The 7,889-nt window shown below is 43.1% G+C and overlaps 1 pseudogene; it reads left to right on the forward strand.

The window, feature by feature from the left end:
- Positions 1-689: 689 nt before the first annotated feature.
- On the forward strand, positions 690-1,456 carry LOC132357483 (COP9 signalosome complex subunit 8-like; annotated as a pseudogene).
- The last annotated feature ends 6,433 nt before the right edge of the window (positions 1,457-7,889 follow it).

Genomic DNA, 7,889 nt, shown 5'->3' on the forward strand with positions numbered 1-7,889 from the left:
AAACCATATACCTGATGCAGAGTTAACCTTCAAAACATACAAGGAAGCCCTACAAATCAATAGTAAAACAAAACAAAACCCCAGAACCCTAGTAACCCAATTTAAAAATGGGCTAAGGACTTGAATAAATATTTCTTTAAAGAAGACAATACAAATGGCCAACAGGTATATGAAAGGTGCTGAATGTCACTAATCATCAGGGGAATACAAGTCAAAACCACAATGAGATAGCACCCGTCAGGATGGCTCTTATCAAAAAAACCCAGAAGAATGTGGAGAAATTGGAGCCCTTGTACACTATTGGTGGGAATGCAAAATGATGCAGCCACTACAGTATGGAGTTTTCTCAAAAAATTAAAAGTAGAATACCAGGGACTTCCCTGGTGGTGCAGTGGATAAAACTCCGTGCTCCCAATGCAAGGGGTCCGGGTTTGATCCCTGGTCAGGGAACTAGATCCCACATGCATGCCGCAACTAAGAGTTTGCATGCCACAACTAAGGGGCCCGTGTGCTGCAACTAAGGACCTGGCGAGCCACAACTAAGGAGCCCGCCTGCCACAACTAAGACCCGGTGCAACCAAATAAATAAATAAATATTTTTTAAAAAATAGAACTACCAAATGATCCAGCAATCCCACCTCTGGATATTCATCCAAAAGAATTGAAATCAGAGTCTGAGGTCCGGCTCGGCGGGGAGGTTCGGTGGCGGTACCGGCCGGGAAAATGCCAGTGGCGGTGATGGCAGAAAGTTCCTTTAGTTTCAGAAAGTTGCTGGATCAGTGCGAGAACCAGGAGCTCGAGGCTCCAGGAGGAATTGCTACACCCCCAGTGTATGGTCAGCTTCTAGCTTTATATCTGCTTTATAATGACATGAATAATGCAAGATATCTTTGGAAAAGAATACCACCTGCTATAAAATCTGCAAATTCTGAACTTGGGGGAATTTGGTCGGTAGGACAAAGAATCTGGCAGAGAGATTTCCCCGGGGATCTATACCACCATCAGCGCTCACCCGTGGTCTGAGACGGTCCAGCCAATCATGGAGGCACTTAGAGATGCCACCCGGAGGCGAGCCTTCGCCCTGGTCTCTCAGGCATATATGTCCATCATCGCCGACGATTTCGCAGCCTTTGTTGGACTTCCCGTGGAAGAGGCTGTGAAAGGTATCCTAGAACAAGGATGGCAGGCAGACTCCACCACAAGGATGGTCATGCCCAAAAAGCCAGGTGCAGGGGCCCTGGGTGTTTCCTTTAACAGGTTTATTCCCTTTTCAGAGCCTGCCCCCATCCCGCCCATCCCCAGTGAACAGCAGTTAGCCAGACTCACTGATTACATGGCCTTCCTCGAAAACTGACTTACCATTCTGAGTTCAAGATCCACCTTCAGCATCCTGAATACTGACAGAAAAATGTAAAATTTTTATTTTCAATTTTATTGGATGGATTAAGCACCTCAGCATTCCTTACTGAGTATGTGATAAAATACGTATATAATATAAAGTATATTATATATATTTTGTCCTTAAACATGCTGAATGGTTGTTGAAACAGTTCTCATTTTGTGATATTTGACAGTTTGGATGGAGCCCGTCAGTATTAGGCAGTCAGTTTATATTTCCTAGTGACTCATAAAATGCAGCTCTCCTGCCTCGTGTAGAACAGTGGTTGTCAGCTGTTTTCTTCTGCCCCGGCTCACAGCACACTCCCATCTCTACCACAGGTTGATAGTTGCAGTGATGCATCTGGGGTTTGAGGAGGACTGTCCCCAGGGGCAGTATCTGAAGTGCTGGGGACTCTGATTCACCCCCTTTGGAGAATATGCTCTTTTTCTCTCCCCTCCTGAGAATCACAAATATAAAATGCTGAGATAGAGCTGAGGAACAAAGACCATCTCCCTAGTAAACCAGCCTGTTAACTTTAGATTTCTTTCTGAGAGTGTGAGTACATCCATTGCTGGCAGTGGAGGGCTTGCCATGAAAATGCGACTTATTAAAGACATTCATGAGAAGTATTAAGTTGTAATGTTTCCTTTCAGAAGAAGGGATTAAGTGTGGAATGCATTGTTTGGGAAAGAAGCTAGTAAGTGATACACTTTGTATCAACCTATTGGTTGCTTATATTTAGCCCTTGGGTCAAGTTCTGCCCTTTAGAGAAATACTGAACAAGTTTTTCATTTTTTGTGTGACAGCCCTCTGAATATTTGAAGTTGTTTATCGTATCTTCAGGTTAAAACCACCCCCTAGTTCATTTATTCTGCATTTGTTCAATAAATATTTAATTGAATTCTTAAAAAAAAAAAAAAAAAGAAAGAATTGAAATCAGTAGCTTGAAGAGATTTTAGCACTCCTATGTTCATAGTAGCACTGTTCCCAATAAGCAAGATGTGGAAACAACCTAAATGTCCACTGACAGATAAATGGATAAATAAACTGTGGTATATACATATAATGGAAGACTATTCATCTTTAAAAAAAAAAGGAAATTCTGCAGTATTCGACAACATGGATGAACTTTGAGGACATTATACTAAGTGAAATGAGCCAGTCACAGAAAGACAAATACTGCAATGATGGCACTTATATGAGGTATCTAAAATAGTCAAATTCATAGAATCAAAGAGGGAAATGGTATTTTCCAGGGGCTGGGGGCAGGGGGAATGGGGACTTACTAATCAATGGGCATAAAGTTTCATTCAAGCAAAATGAATAAATTCTAGAGGTCTGCTGTGCAACATTGCACCTGTAGTCAACAATAATATATTGTACACTTAAAATTTGTTAAAAGGTAGATCTCATGTTACATGTTCTTTCCACAATAAAATAAAATAAAAATAAATATTAAAAATACAAAAATGTGATCTACCTCCTCCTGTGATAATGATGATAATAGTAATAGTAATAATAATATTAGCTATCATTTATTGAGTGCTTATTATATACCAAGCACCTTGCTAAGAGCTTTGCATGCATTGCCTCCTTTAATCTCAACAGTGGCTTGAGCTCCTTTCTCTCCAGGGCCTTAGTTTCTCCTGGAAGAAAGTGAGACACAGCCCAGTGTTGGGGGCAGGGATCTGAGAGGCAGCAGCCAAGAGCTGCAGCAGGAAGGCTTCCTGCTCCCCAGGATCTGCTGACCGATTCTGTTGTCAGGCTTCCAGTACTGAAGGTGGGCATTAAAAATACATCCCCAAATTCAGGCAAGGCTTTACTGGGGCCCCTGCTGCAGCAGGGGGAAGAGAGAACAAACAACAGTTCTTTTGTTTGCTCGCTCCCCAAGGTGGGGCAAGCTGTTCCTTACATGGGGTGAGGGTAGGGGTGTGTCCAGGGCTCAGGCCAGAGAGCTGGCTTAGGTGTTTTGCCCACCCCGCTGGTGGTGTTGTGTGCAGGGGGCAGCTCAGTCCCCTGCTGTTGTTCACAACATCCTGTTTTTGCTCCAGGCTCTTCAAAAGTGTCAGTTGGGCTTTTTGGTCTCTTTGTATCTTTTGGGTCCAGACTTTGCCCCAAACGTAGGCAGTTATTTTTAGTCAGTTTCTTTGTATTTTGTTGCTTGAGGAGAGGTGTGTCCAGGCACAAGCATTGCAGCACTGCAGCAAAGGGCCCCAGGTCCCAGCCTGTCTCATTGTGAGAGCTGTTTGTCAAGTCCATAGTGTGGGAAGAGCTGGCAAATCAACCTCCATAGGTCAATTGTATACAAAGCATACAAGTAAGATGTTATTAAATTTGTTATGTTATATTAAATATGTTATATGTTATACTACATGTTATATGTTATATTACATATGTTATAATGTTATGTTATATTAAAATGAACATGTTTCAGCAAAAAAAAAATCCCCAAACTATTCAATGCTGCCAAAAGGAAATATATCCATTTTCTACTTATCATATTGGAGTTGCTTTAAATATAATTCCTGTGAGAAACAATACTCCAATGGGAAAATGTTAATGGAATAAATTTGGGAACTACCAGTTGGGTTGTTTTCACCTCCCTGGAAGGAGATACTTGTGTATTGGCAGGGAGATGATTTCTCAAGGCCCACGGGCCTGACTGGCAGATGCTAGGTAGATGGTCACCCTGCCTTACCCTCCCTCCTCAGGCTCTTTCCGGAGAGGAAGGTGTACTACTAGATGTGTCATGGAAACTTCCCTCTTGAACCTGCCTGTGTTTACCCACCTGAGCCTGGGAGGTGTTTACCTCATTGTGAGAGCTGTTATGGTCCTGTACACACATGGTCCTCTTGTCTCCCACTTTCAACATCTATGAATTAGTTTTCGAGGCACCATCCTTCAATACTTCTAATTTGATTACTGTTCCCTTTGATTTGCCCTTTTCCCCAAAGCTTTCTCATAATCCTTATAGGAACCAAGGCAATGTATACAATTTGGCAGCCAGGAATTTGGGATTTAATAAGTCGCCTGCATGAGCCAGCATATCTACAAATAGCCTGTGGGATTAAGGTTCCCTAGCTTCCTTTGGAACTGGGTGCAGCTGACCTGAATAATGAAACAGGGGGCCCAAAGTTATGAATCCCCTTCAAGCATTGCTTCATTAGAATCCCCTTACAAAAAAAGAAATGGGACTCAACTCATCAGCTCGATTTTATGGCATCTGATTAGACCACTATTTTCTCAGCAGGTCCCTTTTCTTTAAACTGTTGACTATGGATAGCCTGCTGAATAGAATGAACTTTGGACCACTAAATTGCAGCATTATGGTTATTTAGTATAATTTATAAAAAACGAGAGAAGCCATGATCACTTACTTCTTGTTGCTAATGACATCTCCATTTATCTGAACAGGTATGGGTTTGGAATATCCGTCCCACCCCCAATAATCATCCTGGAACACTTCCCAATTAGAGACCCCAAAAATGTTATTTGGAGGTACAAACTCTACATATGATAAATTAAAAATTAATAGCACCTGCACATGTGTTTATGAACATCCACCTGTCAGGAAAGCTATGCATTTTAACTGTGTTTACCTAATAAGTCCTTCCATTCAGTGTTTGACTTATAATTCAACGAATTTGGTAAAAGCCTAAATGGGCCTTCAGTGTAATATATTCCATTAGTGCATCACTGTCTCTCTGTTTTGAGATATGAGGGAAGGTGTTGAAATTATGTAGTATTTATTTCAAGCACTGTGATAATTAAAGTAGTGCATATAGCATGCCACTCTTTTCTGGTTAGTGGGAAATCCAGTTACAAGCATTACAAATGTAAAAGCCGTCCTAAAACAATTGCTGCCTGAATCGATGACCTTCCAGAATATTGACCTAGAGAAGCCACACGCAGATCACCTTTGGCTAGATTTGTTTCTCTCAAGCATCTAGTCACTAAGAGAACAGTGTGGTGGGGTAGTGAGCAAGGACATGCACTTTGAGGTGAACCAGAGCTGGAGCTGCATCCTAGTTTTATCAGTGATGACCTGGTGACCTTGTGACTTTTCTTGAGCCTCGGTAGCTTTATTTGGAAAACAGGGTTATTTCAAGGGTTGACGGAAAGAGCACATATAAAGTGCATAGCTCAGTTTCTGATTCAGAGGGGACATTCAACAAACGTTAGCACACTTTCCCTTCTTCTAGGGGAGCAAAACCCAGATTTAGTGCTCGACCCTACTTTACAGTGTCAGTGGTCATCACAGGAAATCTCAAGAAAGTTCCCAAACAAAAATAGTTTTAGGGCTTCCCTGATGGCACAGTGGTTAAGAATCCCCCTGCCAATGCAGGGGGCATGGGTTCGAGCCCTGGTCCGGGAAGATCCCACATGCCGCGGAGCAACTAAGCCCGTGCACCACGGCTACTGAGCCTGTGCTCTAGAGCCCGCGAGCCACAATTACTGAGCCCGCGTGCCGCAACTACTGAAGCCCGCACGCCTAGAGTCCGTGCTCCACAACAAGAGAAGCCACCACAATGAGAAGCCCGAGCACTGCAACAAAGAGTAGCCCCCACTCACTGCAACTAGAGAAAGCCCGTGTGCAGCAACAAAGACCCAACGCAGCCAAAAATAAATAAATAAAATAAATAAATTTATTTAAAAAATAGTTTTATTCAAGCTTCACTTTAGAAGTTAATATTAGAGTTAGAATATCTAGGAGGTGGATGATAGGATGGATGCATAATAAACTCTGGCATCCCAGAGTTCAAACTACAAAGGAGTTTCTTCTCTGGCAAAGCTTTTTTCAGTAAGGGTCTACACTAAGACATCAGACAGCATCTTTTGTTCATAGTGATGGTGACATGGGCCTGCTCAAATAAGTAACATTTCGCTTGGCCACTGGCTCATTGGTGAGGAATGACCAAGTTTGCTTACCTTTGTGTGGGCGGACCCACCTAATCCCGGCACCTATGAATATTCAGTAAGTCTTTGTATTTTCACACTAGCAGTTGACCAAAAGTGGTCAACTTTTTTTCTTGGTTTTTAGAGGGACACCTGTAATTCTGCTGGTGCTCGTGTGCTGAAAACTGGGGCCTTAATAGAGAAGGAGAAAGGCGTGCATGAAAGAGGTAGTGCGGGAGAGGAGGCATTTTACACTTGATTAATACCTGGATGCTGGCGCTCTATCAGGATTCTGTGGATTAATCTCCACTTGACCACAGAGATGCTCCTTTAAAATTCCGTGTTTGACGTTAAGTTGGTTACAATCGATGGCCATCCTGCAATGACTAGTACAGTTCTCAGCACAGCCCTCTGGAACAGTTTTATTGATACTTTCTCTCTCTAGATTTGATCTTTACTCCTAATTCTTCATTCATTGCCAGGGAAGAAAATCCCTTCCAAAAGCTTTCTGTGGCAACAACTGGACAATACTGAAGGTTGAGTACTACGGTTTTAATCTAGCTTAGCTGGTGACCATTGCTGGTGGGCTCCTCCATTTCTCGGGGCTTGTGTTTGTTGGTATTGGGGGGACTTCTGCTCGAGTGACACTGCCAGTGTTTCTGCACTCCATCTGGTGGGTGCCATGGGGCAGAAGAACTAGGCATGCCCAGTGCAGTCTCTCCTTTCACATCTGCTCGCCTGCCCGGAGGGTCATTTCTGCCAGCCTACTGGGTAAGCTCTGCACCAAGGATTCGGCAGTGAGCAAGACAAGACTTAGGCCCTTCTCCTCATGAGCCAATACCATTTAGTGAAGAGTCAGACAAGTAAATAAACAAGAAAATGCCATAAAAATAGAGTGTGATAATCCCGGTGGAAGGGGAACACTCCAGGAGCATAGAGGAGGTGCAGCTAACCAACTATCCACTGCATTGTCAAGTGTCAAAAGTCAAGAAGTTTGAATTCAACAAACATTGACTGAGCAACAGATTGGGGCTCGCTCTTGCAGCACATATATTAAGCATCCTTTCCAGGTCAAGCCCTGTGCTAGAAGCTGGTGATATAAGGAAAAATAAGACGCAGTCCATGTTTTTAAGGAGCTCACAGTCTAATGGGGAAAACTTCCAAGTAAGGTAAGACTTTCAGTATAGTGCGGAGATAGGGTTGTGCACAAAGAGCTGTAGGAAAAACAGAGGATGGACCATTAATGTAGTCTGGGGATCAGGGAAGGCTACCCAGAGGAGATAACTCCTGAGCTGATTCTGAAGGAATGAATAGGTTTTAGATGGTTGAAAAATATGGGCCAGGTCAGTCTAGACAGAGGGAGGAGCAGTGTCAAGAGTATGGAGATGGGCCTGAGCATAGAGTGTTCAGGAGTGACGCTTGGATGCTAAAATGGGGCCAGATAATGAAGGACCATATATGCCATGCTAAGGAACTGGGCAACTTGGACTTGATCCTGTGTGAAAACAAATCAGATGGGGATAAGACTAAAGGCAGTGGTATAAGCTAGGAGAGTACTGGGATATGAAGATCCTAGGGGGAGTTGATGAGGGCCTGAGCTAGGCCAGTAAGA

Source organism: Balaenoptera ricei, chromosome X (genome assembly GCF_028023285.1).
Source record: "Balaenoptera ricei isolate mBalRic1 chromosome X, mBalRic1.hap2, whole genome shotgun sequence".
NCBI classification, from domain to species: Eukaryota; Metazoa; Chordata; class Mammalia; order Artiodactyla; family Balaenopteridae; genus Balaenoptera; species Balaenoptera ricei.